The sequence below is a fragment of the Phascolarctos cinereus genome, unplaced genomic scaffold (genome assembly GCF_003287225.1).
Source record: "Phascolarctos cinereus isolate Bilbo 61053 unplaced genomic scaffold, phaCin_HiC Scaffold_726;HRSCAF=1367, whole genome shotgun sequence".
NCBI classification, from domain to species: Eukaryota; Metazoa; Chordata; class Mammalia; order Diprotodontia; family Phascolarctidae; genus Phascolarctos; species Phascolarctos cinereus.
Genome location: NW_027556098.1, coordinates 26,934,830 through 26,950,489, shown reverse-complemented (window position 1 = coordinate 26,950,489; position 15,660 = coordinate 26,934,830).

The window sequence follows — 15,660 nt, the reverse complement described above, 5'->3', positions numbered from 1 at the left end:
GATGAAAGATGAACACTTCCATCAACGAGGGTACTTTCTTCCCAGATGCATATTGGTGGCCATCCTTGTGATGATCCTAGCTAGATTCACTTAGTTAGATTGGCCCTTGGGTATGCAATCCTTTCCTTTTCCAGACTTGAAGGCTTTCCAGCTTGGTGAGGTTTTCCAGAGCTTGTGCTCTTCCTTCAAGAAGCCCATATCATCAGAATGCTGTATTGGTGCACAAAAGTAAGATTTTTTTTTAAAAAATCTGCAAAACAAACAAACAACTTCGTTATGAAGGATGGTTTCCTGTGACAGGGAGGAGTTTGGGATACAAGAGTAAATTTAGGTGATATTAAAAACAAAAGATTCTAATAAAATATATTTTAAAAAAAGAAAAAAATTCATTTTTAAAGAAATGGTATTCAGTCTATCTGCATTAATTGCATAAGCAATTGTTGTGTTACATAGGTTTTCAGAAGAGGAGTTATATTTTCTAATTACATAAGTTGGGTTATATTTTGTAATTAAAGGATTCAGAGCTCTCTTCTAAATTTTTTTTTTTGCTTAGGAAAAGGGTATGAAATTTAGATGCCACCATAGGAGATCATTTTCTTTGCTTTTTCCTTTGCTGTGTGGACTCGGATTATGACAAAATATGGCAAATCAGTGCTGATAAGAATGGGAGGATGCAAACCTCAAGTTGAGGACCCACACGTTTCCTGGGTCCTGCTTTAAATTCTTCAATTCATGTTCCTTTTAATGATGGTAAGAGTCACATTCTTGGTTTAGTGGGGAATGGCTTTTGGAAGAGACTCATGTGGCTTCCTGGACATCAGATAGTTCTGAGAAAACATTTGGATGAGCTAAGTGTAAATGAATGAGAAACATATGAGATGAAATTTTGATTAAAAGACCTAGGTTTAAAAAATTAAGGGGGAAAGTGCTTGGCAAAATGCATTTAAGGGTTTTGGCAAAGTCTAGCCTTTGAAAATGAGCTTGTGAAGTTTTGCCAAACCCCAAGGATTGCTGGTGCTCCTGTCCGTAGTTATCAGAAGAGAAGCCATGTTTATGGTGGGGCCTGTGGTATTGAGAAGCGCTGACCCAGTTGCTGCCAATGATCGTTAGTGTGTCATGACTACTTACGTTGTCTACCACAAGAAGCATCGTCTGGGGCTTGGTAATGATGATGAATTTTCCTGACTGTTTTCCATACAGGTTTTCCATGGGGACTTTCTGTTCTCATCCCCATAGTGGTGGTTAGAGACGCTGCAAATATTCTGTCTTCTCATTGCTGGCCTCTGAAGCAAATGTTGACTTTTGATCCATGAGACAATTTTGTTTGACTAAAATTTGGGGCTTCTGTTGCTAATTTAAAATTGTCTAAACATTTCAAAAGCCACCTTTTAATATGCAATGAGGTTTTCTGCTCTGATCCTTTCTTTGCAGGTCTTAACACTCTTTTAAGCTCTTATTTGGATTATGTCCTGCATTTTACCAGAAATTATCATATGTGAGTGGAATAAAGAGACAAATTACAGTCATAATTTATTTTGCCTTTCTCCTGAGGTGTTTTGGGTAACCAAGTCCCTTCCAGTTCGAGCTATTCCAAAGCGGGTCGCAACATTTAAGAATCTCAACCATTTGAAAAATGCACAGATGTTGTCATTAAAATGTCAATAGTAGGTTTTAAAAAACTAAAGGGTTTTGAGGCAGCAGCTTTTAAAAAAAAATCTTTTCCCTGTTAACCTTGATGTTTGATATAAAATTCGTTCCTGTGCATCTGCATTCAGTCTAATGGGTTTCAACCCTAAGCTCCCTGAATACAAGGACCTTATTTGTTCATTTTAACATCATGTGCTCGCACAGAGAATGATAATATATATTTAGACTTAAAGAAGTTTAATGTCCAAAAGGACCTTAGAAGTCATCTATTCATCCTCCTTCCTTTAATAGAAAATGAATCTAAAGCCCAGAGAGGAGATTAGACTGGCTCAAGGTTGAAAGGGAGAATAAGTAGGTATGTCCCATCCCTATGTATTAGAAAGCAGTAGCAAGTGATTGGGGTTGGGGAATGTTGGCAATAGCGAATAGGTATTATCAGACACCAGAAAATTGTTCCATTTGCTAGCCCCAGGGTCAATCTTCCAACTGGAGTACATGGCACTCCCGTGCCACCATGATTTGGGGGGCTTAAGGACATCTCTCACTTTCTGAAGATGTGGGAGAGGACGAAAGTTTTTCTTTTTTTGAATTTATTTAACATTTCCCCCCAATTACATGTAAAAACAATTTTTAACATTTGTTTTTAAACTTTGAGTTCCAAATTCTCTCCCTTCCTCCCTCCACACCCTGCCTCCTTCCCATTGAGAAGGCAAGCAATTACATATAGATTATACATATGTAGTCATGCAAAACATTTACATATTAGTCATGTTGTGAAATAAAACATAGACCAAAAAAAACAACTCAAGAAAAACAAAGGAAAAGTTTAAAAAGCATGCTTTAATCTGTATTCAGACATCATCAGTTCTTTCTCTGAGGATGGATAGCACTTTTCATCATAAGTCCTTCAGAATTATCTTGGATCATTTTATTGCTCAGAATAGCTGTCATTCACAGCTGATCATTTTACAATATTGCTGTTACTTTGTACTCAGTACATTACACTTTGCATCAGCTTGTGTAAGTCTTTCCAGGTTTTTCTGAGAGGATCCTGCTCATCATTTATTATAGCTCAACAGTGTTCCACCATAATCACATACCATAGTTTGTTCAGCCATTCACCAGTTGATAGACATGCCCTCAATTTCCAATTTTTTGCCACCAGAAAAAGCTGCTATAAATATTTTTTACATGTATTAACCACATTTTTCTCTTTGTTTTTTTAAAATCTCTTTTGGCAGACAGACCTCATAGTCGCAATGCTAGGTCAAAGGGTATGCATGATTTTATAACCCTTTAGGCATAGTTCCAAATTGCTCTACAGAATGGTTGAATCAGTTCACAATACCACCAACAATGCATTAATGTCTCATTTTTCCCATATCCTCTCCAACATTTGTCATTATCCTTTTCTATTCTATTGGGCAATCTAATAGGTATGAGACAGTACCTCAGAATAGTTTTAATTTGCATTTCTCCAATCAATAGTGAGTTAGAGCATTTTTCATGAAAACTGTTCATATTTTTTGATCATTTGTCAGTTGAGGAATGGCTCTTCTTTTCATAAATTTGACTCAGTTCTCTATATGTTTAGAAATGAGGTCTTTATAGAGAAATTTGCTTCAAAATATTTTCCACAGTTACTATTGCTAACTGTATTTCCCTCCATCCTATTCCCCACTGTTTATTCTATTCTGTCTCTCCTTTCAACTTGTCCCTCCTCAAAAGTATTTTGCTTCTGACTACCCCCTGCCCCAATCTGCCCCTCCCCTTCCATTATTCCCTTCCCCTCTCACTTTCCTATAGGGTAAGATAGATTTCTATACCCAATAGAGTATGCATGTTATTCCCTCTTTGAGCCAATTCTCATAAAAGTAAGGTTGGCTCTCTCCCGCTCACCTCCTCCCTCTTCCCCTCCACTGTAAAAGCTTTTTCTTGCCTCTTTTATGTCAGGTAATTTAGCTCATTCTACCTCTCCCTTTCCTTTTCTCCCAGACCATTCCTCTGTCACTCTTAATTTTATTTTTTTAGATATCATCCCTTCATATTCAACTCACACCTGTGCCCTGTCTGTATATACTCTTTCTAATAGCCATAATAATGAGAAAGTTCTTATGAGTTACAAGTATCATCTTCCCATGTAGGAATGTACACAGTTTAACCTTATTAAGTCATTTATGATTTCCTTTTCCTTTTTACGTTTTTATGCTTCTCTTGAGTATTGTATTTGAACGTCAAATTTTCTATTCATCTCTGATCTTTCCATAAAAAAATGCTTGAAAGTCCTCTATTTCATTGGATATCCAATTTCTCCCCTGAAATATTATACTCAGTTTTGCCAGGTAGGTGATTCTTGGTTGTAATCCTAGATACTTTGCCCTATAGAATATCATATTCTAAGCCCTTCAGTCCTTTCATGTAGTAGCTGCTAAATATTGTGTTATCCTAACTGTGGCTGCCCCATACTTGAATTGTTTCTTTCTGGCTACTTGCAGTATTTTCTTCTTCACCCGGGAACTTATTTGGCTATAATATTCCTGGGAGTTTTCATTTTGGGATCACTTTTAGGAGGTGATTGGTGGATTCTTTCAATTTCCACTTTACCCTCTGGTTATAGAATATCAGGGAAATTTTCCTTGATAATTTCTTGAAAGATGATGGTCAGGCCCTTTTTTCAATCATGTCTTTCAGGTACTCCAATAATTTTAAAATATTCTCTCCTGGACTTATTTTCCAGGTCAGTTGTTTTTCTAATCAGATATTTCACATTGTCTTCTATTTTTTTCATTCTTTTGGTTTTGTTTTATTGTTTCTTGATTTCTCATAAAATCTCTAGCTTCCATTTGCTCAATTCTAATTTTTTTTTTGGGTTAGGCAATGGGGTTCAGTGACTTGCCCAGGGTCACACAGCTAGTAAGTGTTATGTGTCTGAGGCCGAATTTGAACTCAGGTCCTCCTGAATCCAGGGCTGGTGCTCTATCCACTGTGCCACCTAGCTGCCCCTCAATTCTAATTTTTAAGGAATTATTTTCTTTACTGAGCTTTTGGACCTCCTTTTCCATTTGGTCAATTCTGCTTTTTAAGGCATTCTTCTCCTCATTGGCTTTTTGGACTTTTTTTTTTTTTTTACCATTTGGCCTAGTCTGTTTTTTTAAGGTGTCATTTTCCTCAGTATTTTTTTCCTTTACCAAGCTGTTGACTTGTTTTTCATGATTTTCTTGTGTTACTCTCATTTCTTTTCCAAATTTTTCCTCTACCTCTCTTACTTCTGATTTTCAAAATCTTGTTGTAGCTCTTCCATAGCTTGAGACCAATTCATATTTTTCTTGGAGGCTTTGGATGTAGAAGCTTTGACTTTGTTGTCTTCTGAGTGTGTGTATTGATCTTCCTTCTCACCATAGTAATGTTCTATGGTCAGCATTTTTTTTTCCCGTTGTTTGCTCATTTTCCCAGGGTATTTCTTGACTTTTATCTCTTTGTTAAAATGGGGCTGTGCTTCCAGGGTGAAAGATACACTGTCCCACGCTTCAGAGATTTTGTGTAGCTGTTCTCCGAGATACTCCTAGGGACCTGTAAGTTTTCAGTTCTCCTTCTGAGTTGCTTTACCCATTTAAAGTCTGTGGGTTGAGAGCTCTGGAAGCAGCTGCTTCCACTGTTGATTCAGTGGCTCCTGAGACCTGCTCATGGTTTTCTGGGGCTGGGTCTGCACTGGTGTGGCCTGTTCTGGACTGTGTTCCTCTGTCACCCAGGTGTGACAGATTTTTTTGGCTGACCTTTTAAGTTGTCTTTGACTGGACAATTATTTCACCTCATCCTTTTGTGGGTTCTGCTGCTCCAGGAATTTTATGACTATTTAAAGGTATTTGGAGGGTTTCCGGGGAGAGCTCAGGTTAGTTGCTGCCTTTTCTCCATCACATTGTCTTTGCCCCTCAGAAAGTTTTTCAAAGCATTATTAGAAAGGAGGACCAAAATGTCATGAGAGTGATAATGTATAATTCAGTGACTTAAATTCACACAAACTTTAAAGGGCTGATACTTAATTCAACTTAATGTTTATTAAGTGTCTGCTGTGTGCAGACCACTGTGATTGGATCTGAGGGAGACACAAAGTTCAGATCAGACACACCTATCATTCAAAATAACTTCCATCCTAATAAATTACAATTTCATGGACACTCAGTAAATAATGTCTTTTTATATTTTATTTTTCCCAAGTTACATTAAAACAATTTTTAACATTTTTATTAAGGTTTTAAGTTCCAAATTCTATCTCTCCCTCCCTTCTTACCCTTTCTCCTCCCTGACATAGAAAGCAATCTGATATTTGGTTATACGCATGCAATCATGTGAAACATTTCCATATGAGTCATTTTGTACAAGAAGACTCAAATAAAAGAATAAGAAAGGAAGGAAGGGAGGAAGGAAGGAAGGAAGGAAGGAAGGAAGGAAGGAAGGAAGAAAAATAGCTTGCTTTAGTCTGTATTCAGACAACATTAGCTCTTTCTTCAAGGGCAGATAGCATACTTCATCATGAGTTCTTTGAGATTCTCTTGGATCATTACATTGTTGAGAATACTAAGTCATTCACAGTTCTTCATTGTACAATATTGCTGGGTTTTTTTGCTGTGTATAATGTTCTGGTTCTGCCTGCTTTACTTTGCATCAGTTCATGTAAGTCTTTCCAGGTTTTTCTGAAATCATCCTACTTCTCATTGCTTATAGCACAATAATGTTCCATTACAATCATGTACCATAGCTTGATCAACCATTCCCCAGTTGATGGGCATCCCCTTGATTTCTAATTCTTAGCTACCACAAAAAGAGCTACTATAAATATTTTTGTACAAATTGGTCTTTTTCCTGTTTTTTTTTTTAAATCTTATTGGGTATAGACCTAACAGAGGCATTGCTGGATCCAAGATATGCAGTTTTATAGACTTTTGGACATAGTTTCAAATTATTCTCCAGAATGGTTGGATCAGTTCACAACTCCACTAGCAGTGCATTCATGTCCCACTTTTTCCACATCCCCTTAAACATTTATTATTTGCCTTTTTTGGGGTCATATTAGCCAATCTAGTATATGTGAGGTAAAATTGATGATTTGATTATTGGTGCTAGGCTAAATTTTTTCCTTTAGAAATGGGAAATAGTTGCCTGGGTGTCAGGGGAAGAAAATGGGAAAATGTATTTGTTGAACCTGGGAACCGCATTCCTCAAAAGGGCCTAAAATTGCAGCTGACACCCCAAATTTGTTGTTCTCTGCCCTCTAATTTTCAATGCTGTGGCCACTTTCTTTCTCCACCCTTCTTCGTCCCTGACTTAGACTTTAGGACCAATCTTGTCCTCACATGGGGAAATATAAAAGACTCTAGTTGTTAGTGTTAGTAGCGTTATTAGTTCAAAGATTCGGAGTCAAATCCCTCTCCCTGTTGGTTACATTTTCCCATGCGACCTAAATTTCAGAAAGCGGGATCTCACCTAATTCCCTTGTGACCAAGCACTCACCTTGTAGCCCATCTACAATGACCATTTCCCAGTTTTGTGTTTCATTGCCTGGGTCCTTAACTTGCTTCCCTGCACAGTTCCCAGCAACTGGGCTTCTACCTTTCAAGGACTTGAAACTTACTTCTTATTCCTAATATTTGGGTATCAGCCATCTCCTTACTCATTTCATCTTTTGTTTGCCTCTCTTTCTAATACCCTGCTTTGGATCTGTGTAGCCCCTAAACTCATTGCCCTTGCTAGCCTGTCCTAACATTGGTCAGAGGCTTGGTTATAACTCTCTATATAGATCAAGATTTCCTGCCTTGATGAATACTGGGCTAGTGTACTCTCTCCCTCAGCCATTTTAAAGGAACATGAATGAAAAATTGCATTAGGGACGCCTCTTAATTCTTGGTGAGAGCAGCTGAGTCTAAGCCCTGAGTTGCTTTTGGGAACTCCAAGATTTGGTGTATGCAGGGGTTGTGTTGAGGCTTCTAAGATCTGAGCATTTAATTCTCCCTCCGAGCATTTACGTCTAGGAAATAGGCAAATACTGTGCATTAGGGCTCGTCTTATCTTTTTATTGATTGTCTAGACCTAGTAAATCAATGGAGGAAGTGTGAATAATGCAGATTAAACTTAAAAGTGCATTTTGCATTTTTGGAGAGCCAGTTTTCAAACATTTACCAGAATAATACTGATGTATGCCTAGAATTGCCTGCCTGGGAGGAGCCATGTGGATGCAGCCAGCATAGTAATTGTTTGAATACATTTTTATGTTAACAACTGGCATTTGAACAGTACCTAAAGTCTTACAAACAAAGCACTTTCCATAGGCTATCACAGTGAGGTAGATGCTATTATTATCCTAGTTTTCCACATAAAGAAACTGAGGCAGAGAGATTTGAAGTAACTTGCTTGGGGTCACACATCTACTAAGTATCTGAAATGAGATTTGAACCTAGATTTTCTTGACTCTAAGTCCTGTGCACTATATGTTACACCACCAGTTAGCTATCCTATTTTGATTTTGGGGTAGGTAGCACAGTGGATAGAGTGCTGGGCCTCAGGAGTCAGGAAGACTCCTCTTCCTGAGTTCAAATCAGTCCTTAGACACTTACTAGCTATGTGACCCTGGGCAAGTCACTTCATTCTGTTTGCCTCAGTTTCCTCATCTGTAAAATGATCTGGAAAAGGAAATGGCAAACTACTCCGGTGTCTTTGCCAAGAATGGGATCACAAGGAGTTGGAAACAACTGGAAAACAAAAACAAACTATATGTTAGCTATTACATGGATAATCTTGAATAATATATTATTAAGCTAGGCTCAATTACCTTCATTCTAGTCATAGGTGATTCTTTTCATGATATTACGTTCTAAACAGAATAGCTAGAAGTGTTCTTCTTATATCCTTTTTATTGCTGGCGAGGACCTTGTGATTAGCTCTGATTTCCACCTGTTATCCCAGGGAGTACATGAACTTCAAAGAAGAGAATCTTACATTCAAGAAACGAACACAGTCTTGTTACTTGACTAGAGCAATCATCCTTTGAATGGTTTTAATTTTCTAAGCTGTAGATAAGGAGTCATACTATGACTTTTAACCATTCAACTCATCTCTTCCCACCTTGATTTTTTCCCAAAGTGCCACCAATCTTTTCTTTGACGTGTCTGTGCAAGCAGAGGTAGTCCCTCACAACAGAGCTAATCTTGGAGCAATATATTTTAGATCCTTTCGACTTGACATGAAAGAGTGAGATGAAAAGTGAAAAATGTAGGTTTTGAATACCTTGAGATTTAAAACCATGTGCCAATCAATCAGCAAGTATTTTTGGAGAGTTTACTGTGTGCTAAGCACTGCACTTGGCATTGTTGGGGATACAGAAACAGACTCACTCTGTCTTCACAAGAAGCTTTAGTGCAATTGGGAAAACAAAATGAACTCACCTGAAACATTAGTGAATACAAGACAGTATATAATTGAGTGCTAAATTGTGTGGTGTGGTTATAAGCCCTATAGGATTTTAAAAGAGAAAGAGATCAATGAAGACTATCAATACAGATCCAACCTTAGATTTTTGAAATGCTTTACTTTTTAATGATTTAATATTTTATTTTCCCCAATTACATATAAAAATTTTAAACATTCATTAAAAAAAATTGAGTTACAAATTCTCTCCCTCCCTCTCTCCCTCCTCTTCCCCTATTGAGAAAGCAATTTGATATAGGTTATACATGTGCTGTCATGAAAAACATATGAAGTGCTTTATTTATGGAAATGGAATATGTTTTTGATATAAGCTGGACCACCCCATTATATACAAAAGACACAAAAAAGTACAAATAAATTATGTATATGAAAGCACTTTGAGAGCCTGTGAAGTAAGGTAAATATTTTAAAGTGATAATTTATCTTAAAATCTATCCTCTGGTCTTCTCTGTCCTACAACCCGTGACTGAAGTGAACTCTGTCTCCGTTCATCTGCAGGCTGTGTGGGTACCAGTAGAATGTATGATGCTGGAGGGGCTGACACTGTTGATTGTTTTGTTTTTGTGCCCTTGGTGCCTAGCACAGAGCTTGCAAAGACCATGGTGCTTAATAAATGCTTGTATAAAGGGGTCTTTGGAACATGCCTCTATTGCCAAAAAAAGAGGCAGATTGCGTCCCCTACCACCTGGGTAGGAGTAGCATCCTGCAGTTGGTTGTAGAGCCAGAACAGACTGTATCTTTAAAAGTGGGCTCTTTCTTGCTATTTCCAGAGGGTGAAGATCATGGTTTACCTACAACTCAGGAAGATGAACAATATCGAGGAGGGAGAGATACCTCTTCTCCCTTCCCTTTTTACCTTAGCTCTGAGAAATGTTCTCCTCAGTTTCAGGGACCAGGAGTTGAGTGCCGTGGACCTTGGTGCCATGATTGCCTTTGGGACAGTGCAGCCAACCAGCCTGGAAGGGAAGCTTAGAGATACCAGGATGCCTGGGACTCATGCCCAAAGGAAACTTTTTGATTTGAAACTGAGATAGACTTTGAACTTAATCCCCTTCCCTTCCCCAGAGACTGAGGTGTTATGGTGGAGGGACATTATGCATCATGTATTGAGGGAATAAGTTTGTATATTTGTGATTATAACTTTTGAAGTAAATATTCTTTTGTAACAGCTAATTTGAATGTTAAATGGTTAAATGGAACTGGAGTATAGGGACACCTTCCCCTCCCCCTTGAGGAAACACCATGGGGGGAGGGGCTGGAGTTAATTGCAAAGGACCTAGATACCACCCAATCCCTGTCCCCAGTCCTCCAAAAGGGTATTAGAAAACACTGAGGAAAACATCAGATATGTATTTTTGTAATATGTGGATATTTAGTCATTCAACCTTGTGGACTTCAGTTTTTTTAATTTGTAAAATGATGGATTTGGCCTCAGTCAGGGATTATTAGACTTTTTTTTTTGTCATGGAAGCCTCTGGCAGTCAGTTAATAAACATTCATGTGCCAACCACTGTGCTAAGTGCTTCAGTTACAAAAAAAACACAAAAGACACTCCCTGCCTTCAAGGAGCTTACAATCTAATGGAGGAGATAACATGTAACAACTTTGTACAAACAGGCTATATGTAGGATAAATAGGAAATAATTAACAAAAGAAAAGCACTAGAATTAAGAAGGATTGGAAAAGGCTTCCAGTAGGAGGTGGGATTTTTATCTGGGACTTGAAGGAAGCCAGAGAGGCCAGGAGGCAGAGGTAAGGAGAAGAGAATCCTATGTATGAGGGCCAGTGATGAAAAATGTCCAGAGCTGAGAGATGGAGTGTCTTATGTGAGGAATAACAAGGAGGCCAGTGTTAAGGACGAAAGAGAACGGTAGGAGCAGGGGTGTAAGGTGTAAGAAGACTGGGAAGTTGTGTGTATATGTGTGTGGGGGGTAGGCTATAAAGGGCTTTGAATGTCAAACAGATTTAATTTTTGATCCTGGAGATGGTAGGGGGCTGCTTGAATAGTGTTGACCTGATTGGATCTATGCATTAGGAAAATCACGTTGGCATTCATTGGAGGCAGGATTGCAGTAGGGAGGGATTCATGGCAGGCCAACCAACCAGCAGGCTATTGCAAGAGTGCAGGAATGAGGACCCAGAGTGGTGCCAGTGACAGAGGAGAGAAGGGGGAATATGCAAGAGATGTAGCAAAGGTGAAATCCACAGGCCTTAGCAACAGATTGGATGTGAGAGGTAGGAGTTGGTGAGGAGTTAAAGATAATACCTAGATTTCAAACTTGTCAGTCTGGCAAAGTCTATGGACCCCTTCTCAGAATGATGTTTTTAAATGCATAAAGCAACATGCATATGATTACAAAGGAAACTAATAATATTGAAATTAAGATGTATTTTTTTCCCATCCAAGTTCAGAGGCCTCCTGAAATCTATTCACACACTGCAAGTTAAGAATCCCTGGCCTTCATGAGCCTTACAGCACAGTGCTTGATAGAGCAGTATTTAATAAAAAAAAAACCCAAAAAACTTTTTCATTCATTCATTTCGATGGACTAGAATTTATATGTTCCCAAAGAGGATTATCCCTCCCCCTGGGGGGCACTGGAACAATCCAGGGGGGCTGTAGTAGCCTTGGGTGCAACTGGGGAGTGTTGAATAAAAAATAAGGGGGTAATGGAAGCATAAAGGAAGAAGAGAAGATAAGAAAATTTTGAAAAACCATTTATACATATTTTATCTGTTGTTAACAGAGTTAAAGTCATAGTGATTACATTAATTTTCAAATAAACATACAAAATGTAAGTTATAACCTATCAGTGGTCAAGTTCGCCAACAGGTCTTAAAGAGCAAGTGTGGAGATGCGAGCATGTAGGGCATTGTCAGGAAGTCCCGCATGCATTGGTAGGAATGTGAGCATATAATGACTTGTTTACAATATGATACTATATGCTTACATGATGCAATACTGTGGCATCAAAATTTCCATGTAGGAAAACCCCACAAATTTACAATAAATTATTAAATTTGCAATGTGTCATTTAAAAATACATTTTTTTTAAATGGTGCAAATTAAAAAAAAATTAACGGGTTAAAGAAAGTAGATTCCTGTGGGGAGTAATTTTTTTTTAAAGGGAGCGGTAGGCCAAATAAGTTTGAGAACCTCTGGCCTGGTGATCTTGGAGATTATGCCATCTCTAATAATAATAATAATAATAATAATAATTAGCAATTATGTTGTGCCATAAGTTTTGCAAAGCAAATAACAATCCAGGAACACACACAGGTGCTCTTTTTAATCTCCACTTTATAGATAAGGAAACCCAAAGTTACAGAGGTGGTAAGTGTCTGAGATCATATTTGAACTCAGGTCTTCTTGCCGCCAGGCCCAGCACCCTATGCTCTGTGCCATCTAAGTACCATCTGCAAGAGGGTCAAAGGATGTGCCTTGTCCAAATGCAGAGAAATGTTTAGTGCCACTGAAAGCCATCAGGACTGTTAATTCTGACTTGAGACAAATTCAATGAACAAACTCTAGCCCAAGTGGAAACTAATTCTGCTTCCTTTCTCATAAAATGAGATCATATTTCTGAAGCATTTAGCACAGTGTCTGGCACAGAGCAGGCGCTTAATAAATACTTATTTCCTTCTCTAACTTTCAGACTCCACTTTGATGAGAATCAAAACAAAGCGTTGGAAGGCACTATGATGTAGTGGAAATGTCGCTGGATTTGTAGTCTTAAGATCTGGGTTCAAATTCTGGGCTCTGTTACCTATGGAAAATCACAAACCCTTTGGTCTTCAATTTCCTCATCTATAAAATGAGGGTGTTGACCTAGATGATCCTTAAGTGTCCTTCTACCTCTAAAGATGAGTTTACCACTTCAAAAGAAAAATCTTACCAGAATGGCCTCCATTTAGATGAGGTGGCAAAGAGTTATTAATCAATGTTATTTGTTACTAATGCTAATTGTTATTAATTAATTATCAGCAATGCCCCAAATAATAATACATGCTCCAAACAAAATTATAGAAATTGATATTATTATAAGCATTAATGCTGCTGGAGACTGCTTGGTGCTCTGTTTGTTGGTGGTTTCTTTCAACTACTCTTATACTTCTGATTAGCCCATACTTTGCATTCAGGCAGAACCATACCACTGAGGTGGGACTCCATTTTGTTTTGAAAAGCTTTCAGAACACTTCTCATGAGCTCATTTTGTCATTCATCACTTTGTTAAACCACAAGAAATTCTTCCTTGCTACTAATCTTAATTCCTCAATTGATTTTAGGCCATTTCTTCTTTTATTTGCTCAATTAAAAAAATTGATATGTTTTAAAACATTTCACCTTCTTTTCCTAATATATGCGTTCCTTTCCCCCCTCCCCCAACCAATCCAGGGAGCCATCCCTTATAATAAAGAATAAAAAATAAAATAGAGAGGAAAAATCAGCTCATCAAACTAGCTAAAACATGACAGTAAACTCAATGTTCTATACCCAGATTCCACTACTTCTGCAAAGAAAGGAGGGCAGCACATGTTCTCATGTCTTCTTTGGGGCCAGAGATGGCCCCTTAGCATTTAGTTTGTGTTATTATTTCCTTTTCCTTTTCCCTCTTGCTTTTAATTGTCTGAAGATGACTTCCCGTAGGCTGCTGTTGGTGAAGAGTTGCACAATTGATCTTCCTTCAAGACTTCAATCAAACACCAGCACCTGCAAGAGACCTTCCTACGTCCTGCTCTGTGCCACGCACCCAGCCCTCCCCACCTCTTAGTACTCTGAGGTAATTTTCCATCTGCTCTGCATATACCTTGTACTGCTGTTGAGTTGTTTCAGTCATGTCTGACTCTTCAGGATCCCACTTGGGATTTTCTTGGCAAGGATACTGGAGTGGTTTGCCATTTCCTTCTCCAGCTCATTGAACAGATGAGGAAATTGAGGCAAAGTTAAGTGACTTGCCCAGGGTCACACAGCTAGTAAGTGTCCGAGGCTGGATTTGAATTCAGGTCTTCCTGACTCCAGACCTGGTGTTCTATCCACTGGGCCGCATAGCTGCCTCCATATACCTTGTCTATTAATTTCCATATTATTCTCTCCTATGACAGTGTGATTGCCTTTAAGACATGGGCTGTTTTTGCCTTTCTTTGTACCCCTAGCACTTAGACCAATGCCTGCCACTTAGGAAGTGCTCAGTAAATGCTGGTTGATTGATCATATGAGAAATCAACAAACATATTTCATAGGATGTAAGCTTCTTGGGGCAGCTAGGTGGTGCAGTGGATAGAGCACCGGCCCTGGATTCAGGAAGACCTGAGTTCAAATCCAGCCTCAGACACATAACACTTACTAGCTGTGTGACCCTGGGTAAATCACTTAACCCCATTGCCTATCCAAAAAAAAAAAAAAGGAATGTAAGCTTCTTGAGGTCAGGGGAAGTTTCATTTTTGTCTTGGCATCCCCAGCACTGAGCACAGTACTCAGTACCACGTGACAGACACTTAAGAAATGCTTATTGTCTTTGAATATAGCTCACTAATTTGGTTGTCTATCAGCTTTCTTGTCTCCAAGATAAAGCAGTTTTAGTTCACTTAGCTTTCCCTCATAGATTTCCCTAATTTTTTACTTTATTTCCGAGGCTTTTATCTATATTTTCTCCATGACCTTAAGATGTAGAGCCTAAAACAGAACCAAGTATTCCTTGAAAAGGATGCTATACTGCTGTTCGGGAGCCCCCAAATCCTACTTGTATATGAAAAAAAAAATGGAACTGAGAGTAGAATGATTAAACTGTCTTGAAGCACCACATAAAAAGAGACTTCTTTTATATTGCAGAAGAGAGCCCAAGTGATCTGTCAGACTTAAGGAATTTTTGTCTGTTGCTGAAATCAGTGGCTGAGTGGGAGTCTGAGCTGGTCAGTCCTGGAGGGATAAGTGGGCAAGCATCCACCTTCTCTCATCCTTGGACTTTTACATTCAAAGCAGCATTACAGAGAGAAAGGAACACAAGCCTGTACTGCCCCCAGAACCTGTCTATCATCAGGGTCCTTTTGAGAGCCTTGGCTGAAGCAGGGTCAGGAGGTTTCCTTCCCCGTCTGGGTCTCATTTGCTGCTTGATGCTATGGCTTGGGGATGGTGACATCATAATTGGCTGCTGTGGTTATGATTATGATGTCAAAGAGGTCATGACTGCTGAGCAGTAGCAAGAACCCACATCAATAAACCTTTAAAAGGAGTGACATCGGCATTTTATCCAATTGTCCATGGAAATGGCAATGCAAAGGTGGAACACCAGAAACTAGAGCGTATAATGGGAATGATTTCCAACCAGACTATTTTTCAAAAATGTCTGTGACTATTGGCATGTTTTTTTTTTCATTCTTATTAATGGCAATAACATTACCTGCAAAGTATTTATGTAGCTTTGAAGCCTGGCCAGAAAAACCAAGATTTTCTAATAAGCCCAAAGTAGCAAGGGCTCCACACCTCCTCCTTGCCAGAGGCCTTTTATGGAATTTCCATCATTGTCAAGGTACTGT